At 39.8% G+C, this 21,739-nt stretch overlaps 1 protein-coding gene across 1 annotated transcript in view; it reads right to left on the bottom strand.

Moving 5' to 3' along the window:
• Window positions 1–301: 301 nt before the first annotated feature.
• Window positions 302–21,739, bottom strand: part of LOC137630232 (BTB/POZ domain-containing protein 9) — a 155,385-nt gene continuing 133,947 nt past the window's right edge. The window contains exon 11 of the mRNA XM_068361690.1: window positions 302–1,451. The gene's annotated coding sequence lies outside the window, so the exon portion shown is untranslated. The remainder of the gene's footprint in view (window positions 1,452–21,739) is intronic.

Genomic DNA, 21,739 nt, shown 5'->3' with positions numbered 1-21,739 from the left:
TAATGAAAATTCTGATAACTTTTTTGACAACAATTTGAGAATAAACTTCAATGTAAAAATGAAAGAATATCCAAATATCTCCATGCCTTACATAAGTAATAATCATGAGATAAATATATGTCTATTCTTAAGTGATTAACACTGCATAAAAAAATAACAAGAAGTTATATATAAAATAAACCCTGCTGGTAAAGCTACAAAATGAAATAAAACTAACTCAAGTATCTTATAATTATAGATACCTTCAAATAAATTTATTTTTGAAAGGTTTAAGTATTCAGAATTGTTTAGTAAATATTCTTATAGTAATATTACAGTTACTGTACATTTAATTTTTTTAATAGCATATTCAAAAGAAACAGATACAAGATTTAGAAATCCTGAAGAAATATATTTCTAAAGCAAATACTCAATTGACTAAAAACTACATTTTAGTACAGGTACAATAATTCTATCTTGAGAAAATCTGAAACTAATTCCTACTTAAGACTGATAATATACTACAGTAAACAGTATCTAAAATACCTTTTTTTATTTATAAACACCAACAATATGGCAACTACATTACGCTATCAGCTTCTACTGTACAATACCCACGTTACAAGTACATGGTGCAGTACTGAGTACTGTATTTGCCAGCATAAAAGATGTATGCATAAAATAGAAACCTCTTTTACCAGATCATTTTCTGGTTGAAGAAATTGACAAAATTCACAAAACATTCATTGAGTCCAGCCAAAATAATGTTTTCATTGAAAAACATCACAGGTGGTGAATGAACCTATAGTAGACTCAAAATACAGTATACAGGAACAATAAACTTGAGATACACATTTACAATGCCAATATATGAACTAAAAGGAAATAAAATAAGCATCAATATCAGACAAAAGCACTATAAATCTTCTATGATTAACCACCCTAAAAAAGAATTATTTCTACTTATCTACTTATTGTATAAGAGGTCATAGGACCAATACTAACTACAACTTATCACCCACACATCTACAACTTATCACCCACACATCTAAACCATACAATTTACACATTTAACAGCAAACTTTCACTCAATGAATATAGTATAGTGAATGTGATGCAATATCATGACTTTTTTTTCTAGAGGAAAAAGCACATCTTAAAGGCTGGCAAAGTTTGAACACACTAGTTTTTCTGAATCAACTTAAAAAGCTCACCTAATCCAGACTCCAGTCCCAGTCTGGATGATTGCAGCATTCCATACCACAGAGACATTTCAACGAAAATTGCACACTTCCTCATATCGACCTTACTGACTTCATCGGCTGAAGAAGTGTCTCCTTTGAGAACTATTTACTTCAAGTCACAAAGATGTATACGGCACTCCTAGTTCACTACTAAATACAGTTGTAAGTCCAGGCCAATACTGCATTTCAGGACTAGTTACATAACCTCTTAATTCCTAAAGTGATTCCCTGTGGTAAAAGAAAAATGGTATTTTTATTATAAAATAAATTTTCAAATATACTTACCTGGTAGTTACATATATAAAGCTTAAATCCCGCGTTTCGACGCGGCACGACAGAAATTCAAAATTCGTGGCGATTGCCGCCATGACAGTAGGTGGTCATACATGAGCGCCATCACTCGTAGGTTATTAGAACCATTCCCAACATCTTAAAAAATTCGATGTCTCTGTTTTCAGTGGGGAGGAGGGAGGGCCCTTTTATATATGTAACTACTAGGTAAGTATATTTAAAAATTTATTTCATAATAAAAATACCATTTTTAAATATGTAACTTCCCTGGTAGTTACATATATATAGCTGATTCACACAATTGGAGGTGGGTTGAAAACCTCATCCCCTTGGGAATTCGTATAATTATTAATAACTACAATAGTAGTACCAACAATCTGGTTCTAACCTGATAAGAAAGCTGGCTTCACAATGATATTGCCTCATTTCGCCTGCATTCCTTAAGAGACTCAGCAATCCACTCAGTGGGCTGTAAAAGTCTCTTGGGGTTGCCACAAGGTCGTCGACCTTAGCGTAGCTAGACCACCACCCTTGCAAACCTGGCAAAGCCAAGGATACCGATTCTGGCGTTCTAACTAGATAAGGAAGCTGGCTTTAAAATGATACTGCCTCATTTCGCCTGCATTCCTTAAGAGACTCGGTGATCCACTCAGGGGACTGAAAAGTCTCTTGGGGCTGCCACAAGGTACACGACCCTTAGAGTGGCTAGACCACCATCTTTGCAAACCTGGCATAGCCAAGGATACTGATTCTGGCATTACAACATGATAAGGAAGCTGGTTTCACAATGATACTGCCTCATTTTGCCTGCGTTCCTTAAGAGCTTAACTCAGCAATCCACTCAGTGGGCTGAAGTCTCTTGGGGCTGTCACACGGTCCACGACCCTTAGAGTGGCTAGACCACCACCCTAGCAAACTTGGCATAGCCAAGGATACTGATTTTGACCACCTACTCCATATTAAAACTGATTTGATTTGCATCCCAGATTGACGGAAGGCTGCGACAAGCCTCACAGACAAACTGTGAACGCATTAAAACTAACTTGACTCACATCAGAAACTGACAGAAGGCTACGACAACCCTCGCAAACAATCTATGAACAAGTACAAGAAAAAAATGGCAAGGGTATATATTAATTTATAGGGAAGAGGCAGTAAACCCTTCTCCAACTAAGAAGACGGAGGTAACGTACAGACCCAGGGAATAGTAATCCTCATATTGGGTCTGGACATCTTTGAGATAGCAGTCTGTGAAGATTGATTTACTTCGTCAGAAAGTAGGCTCCAAAATTGACTTCATTGACCTATTGTGTTTGTAAGTCATAGAAATTGCTACAGCTCTAACCTCGTGTGGTTTTACCTTAAGGATAGGGAAAACTTCTTACTCACAATCTTGGAGAGTTTCCCTTATTAAATCCTTAATGAAAAAAGCCAGGGTATTCTTTGATAAAGGCAAAGAGGGCTTTTTAACTGAGCATCATAGGCTGTCTGCCTCGTCTTTGAAAAGAAGGCCTAGCTGAAGGGAGCAAATTGCATTGTCTCCATTAAAGCCCATCTTCTTGCTGATGGTTTTAAACTCCTACTTTTTTGACTGAAGCCAATGAAATTAGGAAAAAGTCTTCTTGGTAAGATACTTCCAAGATGACTTGTCCAACTGTACAAAACTACTTGAGGTTAAAAAGGCCAGGACTACATCTAGGTTCCACGAGGAGGTTGGATTGTCCTTCCTCCTGGTTGTCTCAAAAGATCTAATGAGATCCGAGAGGTCCTTGTTACCTGACACGCCAAAGTGTCGGTTACGAAAGACAGAGGTTAATATGCTGAGGTAACCCTTGATGCAAGGCATAGCTAGCTTCTCTTTTGTATGTAGATACAACAGAAAACTCTGCTATATTGGTTATAGAGGTATTGGTAGAGGAAAATCTATTATTCCTGCACCGCACTCTAAATATGTACCACTCAGATTAATCAACCTTAATAGTGGTCATGATCTGGGGGTATCTACCAGCCACTCCATTATCTCCGCAACCCAATGTCTCAAAGACCAAAAAAAAAAAGGAGCTATCATGGTAATGCGAACGTTGGCCGAATCCCTGAATCTTTTCAGGACTCTGTCCAAGATCTTGAATGAAGGACAAGAGTACACGTTTAGACCTTCCCAGTTCAGAAGAAAAGCGTCCAGTGCGACTGTTTCCTGGTCTGGTACTGGAGAGCAAAATACCGGCAACCTCTATGTCATTTGTGAGGCGAAGAGGTCTATTGAGTGTTGACCCCACAATCATCCAAAGGTTGGTGCACACCTCGTGATGTAGGGTCCATTCTGCAGTAAGAACTTGCCTTCTGCTGAGAAGATCCCTCCTGACGTTATTCTCCCTTTCTATGATGTGAGTAATCAGGGCTTGGTGAATAGCCACTAGCTCTTTGATATTTATGTGTCATTTCCTCTGAGACTCTATCTATAGATCCTTGTCGCAAATCGTATGTGTCAAACAGGGACGAAATCGACTTCTCTGGTTAAGACAGACCAGACACATGAAGCGCCGTGTGCGCGAACTAAACCGTGTGCTGATTGCTGCGAGGGAACGTCAACCGTAGCCGGGTGACCACCAGGGGAAAGTCCTTGCGACATTTTCGGAGCGCCTTGAACGCGAACTGAACAGACTATCATCCCCAGAAAAATTAAATTCTGTGAGGGTGTTAGTTGAGATTTGGCAAGGTTACCATCAGACCTAACTGTTGCGTTAAGGGCATTAACCTTTGAAGAGCCTCCAGACACTTTGCTTGTGATTCTGCTCTGAGTGGTCAGTAGTCCAGGTACAAAGAAGAAACCTTACTCCCTTTATGTGTACAAATGACTGATGTCTCAGAACAGGTTTTCATCCCTCCCGAGTGTTTCCGAACTAGGAAAAGTATGATGTAAAGACCCCTCCGAGGAGGTGTCCTCTACTTACTATGAATGAAACTGACAGCATAAGGCTCACTTGTTCTTAAAGAGCTGCTGCCTTGTCTCCTGAGTGGACTGTTGTCAGCTCTAGGAGTATAGACGACATGGGAGGCATAAAACGTCTCACTTTTTTATTCGGTTTGTTGACTTGAGAATCTGTGAGTTTTATCTCCAGTCGCAATCCTCTGAGGTCTCTTTTTAAGAACTCCTGCCATGAAAAGGGCGTTAAGTTCGATGGGAACATCCCTCCAGGCCTTAACCAAACAGGCAAACAGATGCATCTGAGCCTTGTTCCTAGGGTCTGTGGCTTCTGCGAGAGTTCCGAGAGTCCAGTCCATAAGGCTGAAGACTTTTATTGTCTAAAAGTTTACTTCAGCCGATGGTCCATTTCAAAATTGGACCACAAACTACGACTTGCTCATGGTTGACCTGAGTGAGGAAAAGAAAAAGGAGGCCTTCCCTAGAACCATCTCTTGGACGTCCATTGGTTGAGAGTTGAGAAAAACTCTCTTAACCCATCTAGCCAGAACCATAATTTTTTTTTTTTTTTCAGTAGACTGTAATGAATCCTGAGATTCGTCTTCTAATTCGGCTAATGGAACATCGATTCCCTGATTCGAATGAGTAGGAGACAAAACCTCATCATTGTGACGGTTATTATCATCCAAAATAATTCACGTCTGGAAGAAATCTCGTGAAGGATATCGCCCAGTTGCGAAGAAGTATCACGTTTAAGTTCGAGGCAGAGACAGGTTCTAGTGCTTCTAGCATAAGATTATCATGCTGTAAGGGAGCAACAACATCTGTGAACCCATGTGAGGGAAAATCTATGAATGCATGCGTCCAGCATGTTGTATGTCAACAGCGTGAAGCGAGAGAGCGTTAGTTGTGCGCAGAAAATCGCGAAGGAGAGATAAAAAACTTGTCTATCCTGTTGCGAGGACAAGTCCTGACCATATGAGTCCATCATGGGTCTAACTTGAGACTGTTGTATGTTTCCCTGAGAGGTATCAGTCTAATGCATGAGTCCCGAATGCTGTGAGTTTGCTGCAAGCCGTGAGGAAGCGCGTCCAGTCAATCGCAAAGAAGAGACAAATGTTTGTCTACGGTGACGTGTGACAAAACCTGACTGCATGCGTCCAGTATATGTCCAGACTGCCGCATGCATCCACTTTGCCATGAGTTTACAGACTGCTGCATGCGTCCAGATTGCTGCGTCCGCCGTGGCATGTGTGTCTGCCGTGGTGTCTGCGTCTGCCGTGAGGGAGAGACCAGACTGCTGAATATCGTCAACTGTCGATACTTCTATGTATCGATTGTTGTGAGAGATCTCCCCCGAGAGACCAGACTGGTGTCTGCGACTGCCATGAGGAAGAGACCAGACTGCTGCATGCGTCCGTCCTAACGCTTGCCGCAACGCGAGCCGATCGCTGCGAGGGAGCGTCTCGCAGAGAGGTATCGTCAACTATTGATACTAGTATGTATCGATTGTTGTGAGAGATCTCTCCCGAGAGACCAGACTGGTATCTGTGTCTGCCATGAAGGAGAGACCAGACTGGTGTCTGCGACTGCCGTGAGGAAGGGACCAGACTGCCGCATGTGTCCGTCCTAACGCTTGCCGCAACGCGAGCTGATCGCTGGGAGGGAGCGTTGCTGAGTATCGGAGAATTATGCTGTCCGATACTATCGGAAGACCGTTTTCTTGGTCTATCGCTGTGCTTAGATTCTTTTAGGTGTATTTTTCCTGCCCAAGAATCATAAGCGTCAACAGAGACGAAACAGACCTCTTTAAGTCTGACAAATCAGATACAAAATGAGCGTCGTGTGCTCTAACTGAACTATGTAGTGATCGCTGATAGGTATCGTCAACTGTTGATACTTCTAGCGCGCCTAGTGCGCAATCTGAATCGTGTATCAATTGTTGTGAGAGATCTCCCCCCCCCCCAGAGAGACCAGACCGTCGTCTGCGTCTGTCAACTATGCGTCTTAAGCAATTGTTTCGGTGGTGACACGTAGTCTTAGTCCGAAAGGAACACCTCCGGTGAACACCAGTCACTGCAGGAGGGTTTATTAGGACACATACGTCTCTTGCGTGGTTTAGAACGTAGTGGTTGGCTCCAACCACGTCGCGATTTTTGCGTCCGATGAAGACGCATACATTTTAACCTCACTTTTACTATTAAGATGGAGTGATCTGTACATTGTTAACATGATCATTCGAGGGGACGTTCGTTCGCTAAACAAGGTCTGTCATATCCTTTTGCCTTTCGACTTTCCTTCTCCCATGGGTTGGGGAGCATGGAAGAGGTCCCCGGCTGGGATTATGACGGACACGAACGAACGCACCCTCCACTGCACTGACACTGAACACTAGCACTTTTAATTGTTTCACATTAGATCTTGATAGACCTACCCGTTATGAGAGATTATACACTTTCGTCAAGGGCTAGAAAGAAAATACAATAAAATATGTGCTTAATATTAGTATTTTCAAAATCGAAATATAAAATAACGATACCAGTAATTGTGAAAACAAAAAACGATTGACAAGAGTATTACTTATCGTAGCTTGACTGCATTGCATCATTATATGTGCCACTGAACACTAGCTCTTTAAACTATTTCACATTAGATCATAATAGATCTGCCCGTAGCGAGAGCATATTCTCTTTAAAGGGCCAGAATGAAAATACAATAGGATATATGAATATTAGTATTCTCAAAAGCGAAATATTAAATAACGATACAAGTACAGTACTGTATTGTGAAACAAAAATGATCGTTTAATATCTGACATCTCCCTTATTCGACTATGAGCGTAAAATGACTGTACGCTCGAGAAAACTCTAAATCGAAAATTGACTAAGCGAAATATACTAATCGGACAAATATATACTTGAAAATAATATATTTCCCTACATTATAAACATACTTATGCTTAGAAAGCTAATATTTTAAAAATTTCTTGCAAGAAAGAAACTAATTCATATAATGCAAGTCATACTAAGCGGATTACGTCACATGACTGTGACTTCATAACGAAGACGGACTGAATTCCTACAAGGTAATCACATTCCGCTCTGCTAAGAGTTATGTTACAAAATAGTAACATCACAATGTTTAATGTAAAAAATGTCTTCCTTCCATTATAACTTCTAAGAGTTATTCGTTAATAAAGTAGGTGAAAAAAAATCTTTGATCCCTCAATGTACGAGAAAGGAACGAAAACAAATACATACATGCTCCCTGTTAATTAAGGGTGCGGGAAGAAAGAGCAGCTCGAAAGCTGGTCTAGCCCAACAACCAAAGTTTATCAACAGAAGAGCCATTACTGGGTCTGGACATCTTTGTTTGAAATCAAGTTCACTTAAACTGTCCAAGTTGGACCTGCAAAAAAAACTATCCTATACAATATCTTCGATAGTTGAAAGGGCAGCGAAAGCTATTAACAATAATCAGACAAAAGGTACTTCACCAAATTGTAGAATAAAGTAATATATCCACGAAAAGAATTCCCGAGGTGTTGACACGATCAATGACAGAGAATTTCTGAAGATGTTGGGAATGGTTCTAATAACCTACGAGCGATGGCACTCATGTATGACCACCTACTGTCATGGCGGCGATCGCCACGAATTTTGAATTTCTGTCGTGCCGCATCGAAACGCGGGATTTAAGCTACAGTATATATATGTAACTACCAGGGAAGTTACATATTTAAAAATGTTAATACAGTATGACCTACGAACAATATCTCATGCAATTTCCATATGAAAAATCTTTCTATCTTTCTGATACAGATATGAAAATTCTATAATCAAATGTTTTATTCTTGGACACAAAACAATGCCTCTGATCTGTCTAATCAAATCACCATGGGAAAGTTAAATTTATTTTACAAATATTAGAAGCTTCAAATGTATAAAAGAAATTTGGGTAGAAAGTTGGTGTTAAATATTTAAATCACCCCTTGCAAAACCAGATTGTGTATTAAAAAAAGTACAGTACAGTACTATCACTACTAAATTCATGAATAATTTACAATCCATATTATGCAGTTTGAATGAACTCTGATATATGACTTATGGATTCTTAAGGGATTTTGACGAAGGAAAAATCTATTTCTGGGCAAGAGACCTGTGCCGCCCAGTGAAATGCTCCTTTAGCACCATTTCTAAGGTATATAACTGCTATATATTACCAGAGAAAAATTGCATAGGAATGCCAGGTTGAACCCAGCTTGCTCACCTATAAGGTGTCGGTATAATATACTGGGGCGTGATAATTCACAACCAGAGGTCTCGCACCATTTAGATATTTCCTCTTCAATATCCGACACAGCGAGGTGCCGTTCAACACCAATGCCGCGCAAGCTACTACTACCAACCCAACCCACGCTAGTGAACCCACTCCCTATAGCACCCCAAGTTTAGGGCCCAAGCAGGGAGGGATTTCGAGGGTGGGTTCACTGGGCGGCACAGGTCTCTCGCCCAGAAATAGATTTTTCCTTCGTCAAAATCCCTTTTCTGGGCTCCTCCTGTGCTGCCCAGTGAAATTGTACAAGAGAAATGGTCCCAAACTTGAATAATACCTGAGGGGAAATCAATTAAAGGCAGGATAACAACATATATGGTTTAATCAATAAATGGATATTAAGGAATAGAGGTAAATACTCTCTTAACATTAAGAAAAACTGGTAAAGGTAACATTGCAAAATTACTTTCCCAAGAAGGGATGACAGGGACAGCTAGGCATTAGCAGTTGCAAGATTAATCCTTAATTTACAACCTGAGTGTAAAACAAAACAAAAAAAATTCGTGGAATAAGATAAATGATTGACATGATAAAAGGTTACACCGTAATGGTGTAGCTCAGGTATAACAAAACCAAAACTAAGGTAGGAACTGTAAGTAAGGCAGGTAAGAGGAAGGGGATAGCAAAACATAGTTAATTAAGACTCAGCATGTTCAGGAGGAATCACATTCCCTGCTGCTACTGTAGCGAATTTAAGGGCTTCCAGAGGCTTTAAGTAGGGCGTTTAAATACTGTTGGGGACTTCCAGCCTGTATACTTAGTAAGTTCAGCAAAGTTCATATAATGGAAGTAGTTAACTGAGGTAGCTACAGCTCGTATATCATGGACATGGGGAAATGAATCAGGATTAGCCTGTTTAATGAAATATAAAATTTGTTGCCTGATCCCCTTTAGGGTAATGGTACCTCCGTATTCTCTAATGAATAAGGGCCCTGAGGACTTATAGGAAGTTCTATTTAAGTAGGATTTCAGAGTGATTACAGGACATAATGATGGGTCCTGAGGAAGCGGAACGATCTTCCAGGAAGACCATCTGTTCTGGAGTCCTCATTTTTGGCTAAGAAAACTTTGTCAGGGGAGAGGAGGACTTCCCCTGACGGGAGAAATTCAATATGGCCTGGATCCCTAGTCAAGGCTGCAAGTTCTGATATTCTGGCGCCAGAAGCTAGGCTCATGAGGAATAAGGTCTTCCTTAGCAAAGGTATATAATCACAAGAATCATTGAGGGTTTCCGATGCCAACTTGAGGACATCATTCAAAAACCAGGAAACTGAGCTAGGGCGAATAGATGGTTTCAATCTGGCGCAAGCTCTTGGGATTGATGAGAATAATGAATCTGTTAGGTCTATGTTAAACCCGATATAGAAAATCTTTTTCAAAGCAGATTTAATCGTAGTAATAGTGTTGGCTGCCAGACCTGATTCAAATAGGGATCTGAAGAAGGTTACTGTCAGATTCATAGTCATTAACTCAACCTTTGAGTACTTCAAAAATTTTGCAAGCTTCCTAACCGCTGAATCATATTGGCGAAGGGTGGATTCCCTTTTGTCAGACTCCAAAAATAGGGTATTTTGAGGATCGATATCTGCACCTTTTTGGGCAGCAAATTTCATGAAGTCCATAAAGTTAGGTCACTCTGAATGTTTGAGGAAGCAAACACAGTGCAAGTTTGTACTATTTGCGTCAGAATTGGGTTGGGTATCTGACGAGGATGGAGACCCAATTCCACCAACAGGGGAAACCAATTGCTCTTGGGCCAATTGGAGGCCACTAGAGCCACTTGGCCCTTGAAAGTCCGGAGTTTGTCCAACACCTTCATCAGCAGATTTATCGGTGGGAACAAGTAAATCTTCTCCCGAGTGTTCCAGTCTAGGGACATTGCGTCTATGGCATAAGCCCAAGGGTCCAGGTTTGGGGCCACGTAACATTCTAGTTTGTGGTTGGACTCTGTTGCAAAGAGGTCTACTTGGAGACCCGGAACCTGAGACAAGAACCAACGGAATGACTTCAGATCTCGTGACCATTCCGACTCCAGCGGAGTTGTCCTCGAAAGTGCATCCGCCACTACATTTCGCACTCCCGCCAGGTGGACGGCTGACAGGTGCCACTGATTTGATGCCGCCAATGAAAAGATCGCTAACATCACATGGTTGATGTTGCCTGACTTGGAACCCCCGCTGTTTATGCAGCGGACTATGACTTCGTTATCGAGAACCAGTCTTATGTGCTGTTTCTTGGCTGGGGATAGTCGTTTCAGGGTTAGTAAGACTGCCATGGCTTCTAAAATATTGATGTGGAATTGTTGGAACATCGTCGACCATAGTCCCTGAACCTTCCTGTGCTGGGAGTATCCTCCCCAGCCCGTCAAGGAGGCGTCTGTGTGGATAACGAGTTTTGGAGGTGAGTATTGTAAGGGGACTGACTTTGCCAGGTTTTTGGCCTTTGTCCATGGCTGAAGTCTCTTCCTCAGAACTGGAGGAAAACGAGCTCTTCTGTCCAGAATAGCTAACAATAACACATGGGATCGTGTGAGCCATCAGTTGCCTGTAACTGTCTAAGCTAATTTTAGCAAGTCTCACAAATGAGTGTGTAAAACAAGAACTTCCTTAATCTTGCTTAGGGATTTTAGATTTTATAAATTTGGCTTCATAAATTTTTTCATTTATTGCATTATCTTTTCACCTACATCTAATTTCACTGTACTTTTCACGCAAAGTGGATAATTAATAAGAATTATGTACCTTGGTATTAAATATTGTCTTATATTTTCTCTACATAACATGTAATTCAGTACAATGTAATTATGATTATTCCTGTTTAGTTTTTGAGGAATAATTTTAGAGATTTTCAAAGTCTCTTGGTACTCTGCTAAGCGGTATATACCGTGCTAGGCGGTATACAGTATATACTATGCTAGGCGGTATATCTTAGCCATCCATGTTTGCCAACGGTTATACTCATGTAAGCGGATGAGCAACTTAGTGGAATAATAGGAGCTTTGGGTGTGGAGGATATGGCCGCCTGAATCTCGATGAGGTCACTGGCAGTAGGATTACAGATGGGGTTTAAGGCGATAGACAAACTGTCTCTTCGGCTTTTACTCCTGATGCCTGACGGTTGATCTTACTAGAATTAGTATGGACTGGCAGGGGTCACATGTCTCAGTTAGATAGGCACTATGCATCACCAGGAACTAGCTATCCTTTGATGTACATAGCCAATGAATCCTCTACGAATTTAGTCAGTCATGAAAAGAGAAGATGAAAGAATAGCCCTTAGTCCCGGGCGCATAGCAGGGTGCTAAGAATCTCCTGGTTTATAAATACTAAAGGAAAATTGGTAATTGGAATGTTATAACCATGAATCAGATTGCGAAGTTACAGCAAATGGAGAGTGAATTTATGAAATATAGTTTGGATATATTAGCCTCAAGTGAAACACATTCTAAGGGAATTGCTAAGAAAACTTTAGACCAAGGGAATATATATATCTATTCAGGATGATCAGATGAAGTTGGAAGAGAAGAAGTAGGAATAATGATGATGACACCTAGAGCAGAAAGGGCATTAACCAAGTGGAGAGCTGTAAATAGTAGACTGTTACTAGGAAAGTTCAAATCAAAGCAGTGCAACAGGAGTATTATAGTTTGCTATGCCCCAACAAATGATTCCCCTGAAGAAAGGAAAGATGAATACTATGAAGAACTGCAGAGTGTAATAGATGAAATCCCAGAGAGAGATATGAAAATTGTGATTGGCTACTTCAATGCTAAAGTTGGAAGGAATAATCAAGGGATAGAAAATGTGATGAGTGTCGAGAGTCTTGGCGAAGTTGCAAATGAAAATGGAGAACATTTCATAAGTTCCTGTTCAGCAAAAAATCTTGTTGTTGGAGGTACTCTTTTTCAACACAAGAACATCTGTCATGGGTAGATACAATACCTTTAAAAGGATATATTATAAAAGACAAAAAGATCTATTCCCAAAGTGAGCAGCGAGATCTGACTACCATATTGTTTGGTCAAACTTGTCATCACTTCACTGTCGTCAGCATTTTGGAAGTAAACCGAGCCTCCATGAAGAGCACTTGCAGCGATAAGGGAACTCATGTTTTGACCAAGATGTCATCGTCTTAATTAGCGGAGTCAGCATATTTTGAGAAACCAAGCCTGAGGGAAATCCTTGTTTATCAAATATGTCACCATGGGAGGACACGTGCTGCCCTTTTGTTACGACTTAACACGTGGTCCAGATTGCATCAGAAATTTCTTCTAGAAGCTTCCATGGCGTGATCGAAGTGGGTGTTTTTAAGGAAGCCAATCGAGACTCAGAATTGTTGAAAAAAACGCCTTCTATGGGAATGACAACTGCTAACTGCAATTAACTCCGCCCATACATGGGTATATAAACTTCAAGAGATTGTCCAAGAGATAGGACAGGACAAGATGAGAGGAACTATGTCCGAAGCAGATGAGAACCAAGTCCTAACAAGATAAAAAGCAGAGAAGACCAGAAGTCTGATAGAGCCAGATTCTAACCTTCCCTTCAGACAACAAATGCCTATCTCCAAAATTCTGTTATGGCAGAGAAGAAGAGACAAATTGAAGCAGCCAGCCCTCCCTGCTTGTGACGAGAAGTAGCCCACACTGCCTACAGCCTGCCTTATTTCAACACTATCATCGAATTTTTGGAGAAGACTTCTGATGTTCCATCTTCATGCCACCCTTTCTGTGACATCTTCGAATCAGGTCATCGTGCCAGTTTCATCTAAACTTCAGCCTCCCTTCTGCAACGTTCTCAAGCCTGAAGTCTCTGTACCAGTATCGTCTCAGCAGCTGCAAAAATCTATTCCTTAAGTATTTCTACCTTACTGACTGTTCCCCGTTTTTAATAATGTTTTGATTGATTTCATTTGTTAGTTAAAGTAAATGAATTAGTAACATTGAATTTCTTTTATATAAGTTTGTGAATAAACGTATTGTATTTTTCGTGTTTCTTTTTATATTCATTCCCAATATTTCAATCGGTGTTGTTGGAAACATTTATCTTAATTACTAAAAGAACCTGTAACAATTTTAAGATCGTAACAGTTGGCGACTTTACAAGGATTTCCAACAACCTTAACCAATTGAAACACAGAGAATATAGAGAGAAGCAAAATGAGAGAGATTACGAAAGATTTGATATCTTCAGGTAAGCTTCTTGGTCTAGACAGCGATGCTCTCCGCAAGTATGTTCTAAAGCGAGAACAGGAAATGTATGAGAGACAAAAGAGCAGCTGAAAGAGAAGAAAAAGAAAGACAGCGAGAAGAAAATGAGAAATAGCAAAAGCATGATTTAGAAATCGATCGTTTAATGCAAAATCTTCATAATAGTCCGCCAGGTAGTAGACCAGGAAGTAATGTTTCAGGTAGCAGACGAGGTAGTAATTCATCATTAAACGATGATTCTGATTATTTAGGTATGTGCAGTGTTGAAATTCATTCCAAAATTTGATGAGGAAGATGTAGCGAAATATTTCATGTCCTTTGAAAAGTTAATGAACAGAGTAGGTTGTCCCAAAAACAAGTGGACTTTGTATTTGCAGTCAGTCTTAAGTGGTAGGGCACTTTCTGTGTATAGTTGTATGTCTGAGGATGAAAGTGGGGACTATGATACTGTTAAAGGAGTACAGTAAGAAATTTAGAAGTTTGAAAAGGGATGAGAGCAGTACTTATGTAGAATACAGAAAGAAGTTAGAAAGATCATTTTGTGAATGGTTAACTTCCGCTGAAGTAGATAGTTTTGATGATCTCAAGAACTTGGTTATGTTAGAAAACTTCAAAGATAAAATATCTCCAGACGTTAAGCTATATATAAAAGATAGGCGTGAAAAGTCTTTTACAGATGCATAAAGGTTGGCAGATGAGTACATTCTTACTCATAGTTTAAGTGATAGTAAGAAGAAAAATAATCCTTCTTCTAGTAAGATGCAACACAGTAAGAGTAGTTTTAGCAATAGTAACAAAGGGAAATATGATTATCATTATCATTGTTATACATCAAAGAGGTGGAGCTGGGGGGAGAGTAACTGCTCCCCACACTCTAGTTTTGGGGTGTTTGAATGTGCGTGGATGTAGTACGAGAGAGAGTAAAAGATGTGAGATTGGAAGTATGTTTAGTTATAGAAGGATGGATATATTGGCTTTGTGTGAGACAAAGATAAAAGGGAAAGCTGAAGTGATGTTTGGTGAAATGTCTGGTAGAGTGTCTGGGATTGAAAGGGGAAGAGCAAGAGATGGTGTGGCTTTATTGCTGAGTGAATGGATGACAGGTAAAGTAGTGGAATGGAAGGAGATATCATCTAGGTTAATGTGGGTAAGGGTTAGGTTGGGTAGGGAATGTTGGGCTTTTGTAAGTGCGTACGGGCCAGGTTGTGAGAAAAGGGAAGAAGAGCGGAATGAGCTCTGGAATGAATTAACTAGGTGTATAGGACTGGGTAGAAGGAATTATGTAGTTGTCATGAGTGACTTAAATGCTAGAGTGGGCACTGGAGAGATAGAAGGTGTCATTGGGAAGTATGGCATACCAGGTGAAAATGAGAGTGGTGAGAGACTGGTAGAAATGTGTGTTGAGCATGAGAATGGTGTAAGTTCTAGCTCTTTCAAAAGGAAAGATAAAAACAAGTATACATGGGTAAGAGTGGCAAATGGAAGAGTGGTAGGAAGGGCTTTAATGGATTATGTGTTGATAACTAAAAGAATATTTGGAAGATTGAAAGACGTGCACGTGTTTAGGGGTATGGCGAACAGTATGTCTGATCATTTTTTGGTGGAAGGAAAATTAGTTGTAGCAAAAGAGTGGGGGAATAGAGTAGGTGGATGTAAAAGGGAGCTAATGAGGGTTGAAGAGCTAATAAACCCGGGGGTAAAAAGCAAATATCAAGAAAAGTTGAAAATGGCATATGACAAAGTGAAAGTAAGGGAAACTGGTAATTTAGAGGAGTGGAAGTTAGTAAAAGAAAATTTTGTTGGGATTGCAAGTGATGTGTGTGGCAAGAAGTTTGTTGGAGGCACAATGAGGAAGGGCAGTGAATAGTGGAATGAAGGAGTGAAGGTAAAAGTGGAAGAGAAAAAGAGGGCTTTTGAAAAATGGCTGCAGAGTAATAGTGTAGAGAAGTATTTAAGATATAGGGAGAAAAATGTGGAAGTAAAGCGCAAGGTAAGTGAGGCAAAGAGGGCAGCTGACCTGAGGTGGGGTCAGGGATTGGGTCAGTCATATGAAGAGAATAAGAAGAAGTTTTGGAAAGAAGTGAAGAGAGTAAGGAAGGCTGGTTCAAGAATTGAAGAGACAGTGAAAGATGGAAATGGAAGGATGTTAAAAGGAGAGGAGGCAAGGAAAAGGTGGGCAGAGTATTTTGAAAGTTTACTGAATGTTGAGGATAATAGAGAGGCAGATATAATTGCTGTTGCAGGTATTGAGGTGCCGGTGATGGGAGACGAGAATGAGAGAGAGATTACAAGAGAGGAAGTGAGGAGAGCACTAGATGAAACGAGAGTACGAAAAGCATCTGGTATGGATGGTGTGAGAGCTGAGATGTTGAAGGAAGGGGGTGTGACTATACTCGAATGGTTGGTGATTGCTTAATGTGTGTTTTGTGTTGTCAATGGTACCAGTAGATTGGGTTTGTGCGTGTATTGTACCACTACACAAGGGTAAGGGAGATGTGCATGAGTGCTGTAATTCAAGGGGTATTAGTTTGTTGAGTGTACAGTAGTTGGAAAAGTGTATGGTAAAGTACTGATTAATAGGGTTAAGGATAAAACAGAGAATGCAATCTTACAGGGTGGTTTTAGAAGAGGTAGGGGTTGTATGAATCAGATTTTTACAGTTAGGCGGATATGCGAGAAATATTTAGCAAAAGGTTAGGAGGTGTATGTTGCGTTTATGGATCTGGAGAAAGCGTATGATAGAGTTGATAGGGAAGCAATGTGGAATGTGATGAGGTTATATGGAGTTGGTGGAAGGTTGTTGCAAGCAGTGAAAAGTTTCTAAAAAGGTAGTAAAGCATGTGTTAGGATAGGAAATGAAGTGAGCGATTGGTTTCCGGTGAGAGTGGGACAGAGACAGGGATGTGTGATGTCGCCGTGGTTGTTTAACTTGTATGTTGATGGAGTGGAGAGAGAGGTGATTGCTCGAGTGCTTGGACGAGGATTGAAACTGGTAGACGAGACTGACCATGAATGGGAGGTAAATCAGTTGTTGCTTGCGGATGATACTGTACTGGTTGCAGACGCGGAAGAGAAGCTTGGCCGATTAGTGACAGAATTTGGAAGGGTGTGTGAGAGAAGGAAGTTGAGAGTTAATGTGGGTAAGAGTAATGTTATGAGATGTACGAGAAGGGAAGGCGGTGCAAGGTTGAATGTCATGTTGAATGGAGAGTTACTTGAGGAGGTGGATCAGTTTTAAGTACTTGGGGTCTGTTGTTGCAGCAAATGGTGGAGTGGAAGCAGATGTACGTCAGAGAGTGAATGAAGGATGCAAAGTGTTGGGGGCAGTTAAGGGAGTAGTAAAAAATAGAGGGTTGGGCATGAATGTAAAGAGGGTTCTGTATGAGAAAGTGATTGTACCAACTGTGATGTATGGATCGGAGTTGTGGGGAATGAAAGTGACGGAGATAGAAATTGAATGTGTTTGAGATGAAGTGTCTAAGGAGTATGGCTGGTGTATCTCGAGTATATAAGGTTAGGAACGAAGTGGTGAGGGTGAGAACGGGTGTAAGAAATGAGTTAGCAGCTAGAGTGGATATTAATGTGTTGAGGTGGTTTGGCCATGTTGAGAGTATGGAACATGGCTGTCTGCTAAAGAAGGTGATGAATGCAAGAGTTGATGGGAGAAGTACAAGAGGAAGGCCAAGGTTTGGGTGGATGGATGGAGTGAAGGAAGCTCTGGGTGATAGGAGGATAGATGTGAGAGAGGCACGAGAGCGTGCTAGAAATAGGAATGAATGGCGAGTGATTGTGACGCAGTTCCGGTAGGCCCTGCTGCTTCCTCCGGTGCCTTGGATGACTGTGGAGGTAGCAGCAGTAGGGGATTTGGCATTATGAAGCTTCATCTGTGGTGGATAATGTGGGAGGGTGGGCTGTGCCACCCTAGCAGTACCAGCCGAACTCGGTTGAGTCCCTTGTCAGGCTGGGAGGAACATAGAGAAGAGACGTCCCCTTTTTTGTTTCATTTTTTTTATGTCGGCTACCCCCCAAAATTGGGGGAAGTGCCTTGGTATATGTATGTATTGTTATACATGTGGAAAACCAGGTCATACTGCCAGGTTTTGTAAGATCATATGGGAAGGTAGTAGTTCAGAGATAGTTTGTTACTGATGTAATAAGAAAGGGCATATAGCAAGGAACTGTATAGTAGAGGAGAAGAATGTCAAGAAACCAATGTCTCTAGTTAATAATTTTTCGTCAAGCAGATCCGATATTACGAAAGAAACTAGGAAATTTTACGGAGATTTTTTGTCTGAAGGCAGTTTCTTCGCTTAAAGGAGGGGATTCGAGAGAAGTTATCTTGCTTAGGGACACTGGAGCAGCCAATTCCCTTATTAGTAAAGTGTGCGCGCCAACAAGGGCAAAAATCAGTATGAGAGAAAAAGTTATGTTAGGTGGGTTTCCGAATACTTGGGTTGTTCGTCCTAGTTGAAGATGAACTTGAAAGTCAGGGAGTGTCAAGAGATGTAAAACTAGCAGTTGTAGACTATTTGCCCGTTTATGGCATTGACGTTATTGGCAGTAATGATTTAACTACATCCAAATGTGTGAATCCTATTTTAAGTGTTCCAGTGCCTGAAATGGTAGTAACTAGGTAAGGTGTAGATACAGATAAAGACTACGGTCATAGTTTGTTTGAGGATTCGAACATGTGTGATGGTGGCAGTGAGGTTTATCTTAGCAAGTGTGGGGCTGACAAGACTGACTCCATCAGTGTTGAGTGTTAGCCAAGTTGATGATGTATCTGTTGAAAGTAATGACGTAGACGTAGTTGATGTAGTGGATTGTGTGGATTCAAGTAATAGTTACTGCAATGGTTTAGGCAATAAAATTTTGAATAGAGATGAGCTAATTAAGTTGCAGAGAGAGGATGAGATACTGTCTCGAATTTTTGAAAGTGAATTGGATGATGATCCCGATAATGTTTGTAAGGAAACCTTTTGTTTAAGAGACAAAATTTTGTGTCGCTATGTTCGTCCCAAGCCAGTTAGCAAAGAGGAAGTTATAGAACAATTAGTAATTCCTAGGAAGCTTCGCGAATTAATTCTGAAATTAGCACATGATGATCAAGGACATTTAGGGGTAAATAAAACTTTCAAATGTATAAGTAACACCTACTTTTGGCCCGAGATGAAAAGTGACGTGAAGAGATATGAATTAAGCTGTCATGAATGTCAAATTGCTGGTAAATCTAATTAAGTAATTCCCATGGCTCCCTAATGTAATATTCAATCAGTGGGAGAACCTTTTGTAAATGTAGTAATTGATATAGTTGGACCTTTACCTAGAAGTAGGGGAGGGAATATATATCTATTAACAATCATTGACAGAATAACCCGTTATCCAGAAGCAATCCCCGTGAGAAGCTGCAATGCGAAAACTGTAGTTAAATGCTTGTTGAACTAATTTTCCAAGTTTGGTCTGCCAAAGTGATAAGGGCAGTAATTTTTTGTCCCAATATTTCAAAGACAAAATAAAAGAGCTAGGTATCAAACTTGCAACTTCCACACCATATCACCCAGAATTGCAAGGGATTGTAGAACGTTTCCATCAAACATTAAAAAGTTGCTTACAAAAATTATGTAATAACTTTGAACATGACTGGAAAGAAAAACTAGCTTTTGTCCTGTTAGTCTTACGATTGGCACCTAATGACACTACAGGATTTAATGCTTTTGAGTTGCTGTTTGGTCACACCACTACAGGACCTTTAGAAATATCAAAGAGTAAATTGATGCTTCAAGAGAGTGGAGAGGATTACATTCAGAACTTAGAGAATTACAAGGAGAATTTAAGGAAAGCTTGGAAATTAGCAATAGAAAACGAGAGCAACAACCAAGGGGAAACTAAAAGAACATATGATCTTAAGGAAAAGGAGAGAAATTTCCGTGTGAGAGATAAAGTCTCAGTTTTAATTCAGAAAGAAGGCCCCCTCATTATCTTATAAGTTCGAAGGTCCTTTACCTATTTTAGGAAAAAGGGGCAATTTGAATTATTTAATTGATATGGGTAGACATAGAGCTAAGTGGCTGCATATAAACTTACTAAAGAAATACAACGAAAGCCCAGTACCAGTGATAACTGTTGCAGCGAGAAATTAGTTTTGAGAAAAACTCTGATGTGCTTAAGAATTTCAAGTTATTTAACTCTGGCTTAAAAGAAGAAAAACGGAGTGAATTATATAATGTTTTTTCTAAATTATCCAGAAACTGTTAGTGATAAATCAGGTTTAACTAATCTTTAAGAACATGATATTGAGTTACAGGACACTAAACCCCTTAGACAAAGTCTGTATCGTTTAAGCCCAGAGAAGGAAAATTCAGTACGAAAGGAAATTAAGTATATGTTAGATAATGATTTGATAGTTCCTTGCAAGAGTGAATGGTGCTCTAAGGTAGTTCTGGTAAAAAAGGAAGATGGATCAGATAGGTTGTGCATTGATTTCAGTAAAGTAAAGTGTTACTAAGCAAAGTAATTTTCCACTTCCCAGGATCGACGATTGCTTAGATAGGATCAGAAATGCTAAATTCATCTCCAAGCTTGATTTGGCCAAAGGTTATTGGCAAGTACATCTAAGCAGACGAGCTAGGAAAATATCCGCTTTTATAACACCATTCGGTAGTTATGAACCTAAAGTAATCACTTTTGGGTTAAGAAATGCAGCCAGTAATTTCCAAAGATTAATGAATAAAGTTTTAAATGGTATTGATAACTGTGTCGTGTATTTAGATGATCTTGTTATATTTTCAGAAGCTTGAGAAGAATATTTATGAATTTTAGTTAAAGTCCTGACAGTCCTTGAAAAACAAACCTTGTATAAAATTTAAAGGAATGTGAATTTGGGAAAACCTATATCACTTATTTAGGGCATAAAGTGGGTCTCAGTAAGATTTGTGCTAAAAGTGGGAACACAGAAGCTATCATCAATTTCCCAATCCCAGCAACTAAAAACCAGGCCATGAGATTTCCCGGGATGGTTTCATATTTCTGTAGATTGGTACCCCATTTTTCAGAAATAAGCACTTCCATAACTAATCTTTTCAAGAAGGAACAAAGTTCTGTATTTGATGAGGAATGTGTAGAGGCTTTCAATAAATTAAAGGCCGTAATGCTTCATGAGCCAGTATTCTTGTTACCTGATTTTAGCAAGGAATTTTATTTAGCGATCGATGCTAGTGACATTGGTATAGGAGGAGTCTTGTTGTAAGAAGTGAATGGGACGAAGCACCTAGTCGCATATTATTCAAAGAAACTCAATAAAGCTCAACAAAATTATTCAACTATTGAGAAGGAATTGTTTAGTTTAGTTTCAGCCTTGCAGCAATTTGAGATTTATGTACGTAGTAGTCCTGTTTTGACTGTGTATACAGATCACATTCCGTTAGTTTATTTGGAAAGCTTTAGGAATAAGATTCAACGTCTCATGCGTTGGAGTTTAGAGCTACAAGATTATAATCTGAAGATAATTCATATCAAAGGAAAGAAAAATGTCATAGCTGATAGCCTTTCCAGAGATTTTTCAGAATAAAAAAAAAAAAAAAATTTCTTTATCAACGAATTGTTTTTTTCTACTGAAGTTTTGTGTTGAGTGGATGGAATGCAAAAAAAGAATGCTTTGTTGATGTTAAGTTGAAGCTCCATGCCGATGTTCCTCAGTTCAAGGATGAATGCGTTTTTTCATTACAGATCTTTACAAAAAGTAAAATCAGATTTTCTTTT

This window comes from Palaemon carinicauda, chromosome 38 (assembly GCF_036898095.1).
Source record: "Palaemon carinicauda isolate YSFRI2023 chromosome 38, ASM3689809v2, whole genome shotgun sequence".
NCBI lineage: Eukaryota > Metazoa > Arthropoda > Malacostraca > Decapoda > Palaemonidae > Palaemon > Palaemon carinicauda.
Note: the sequence above shows the minus strand (reverse complement) of the source record. Positions and strands in the feature narration are given on the sequence as shown.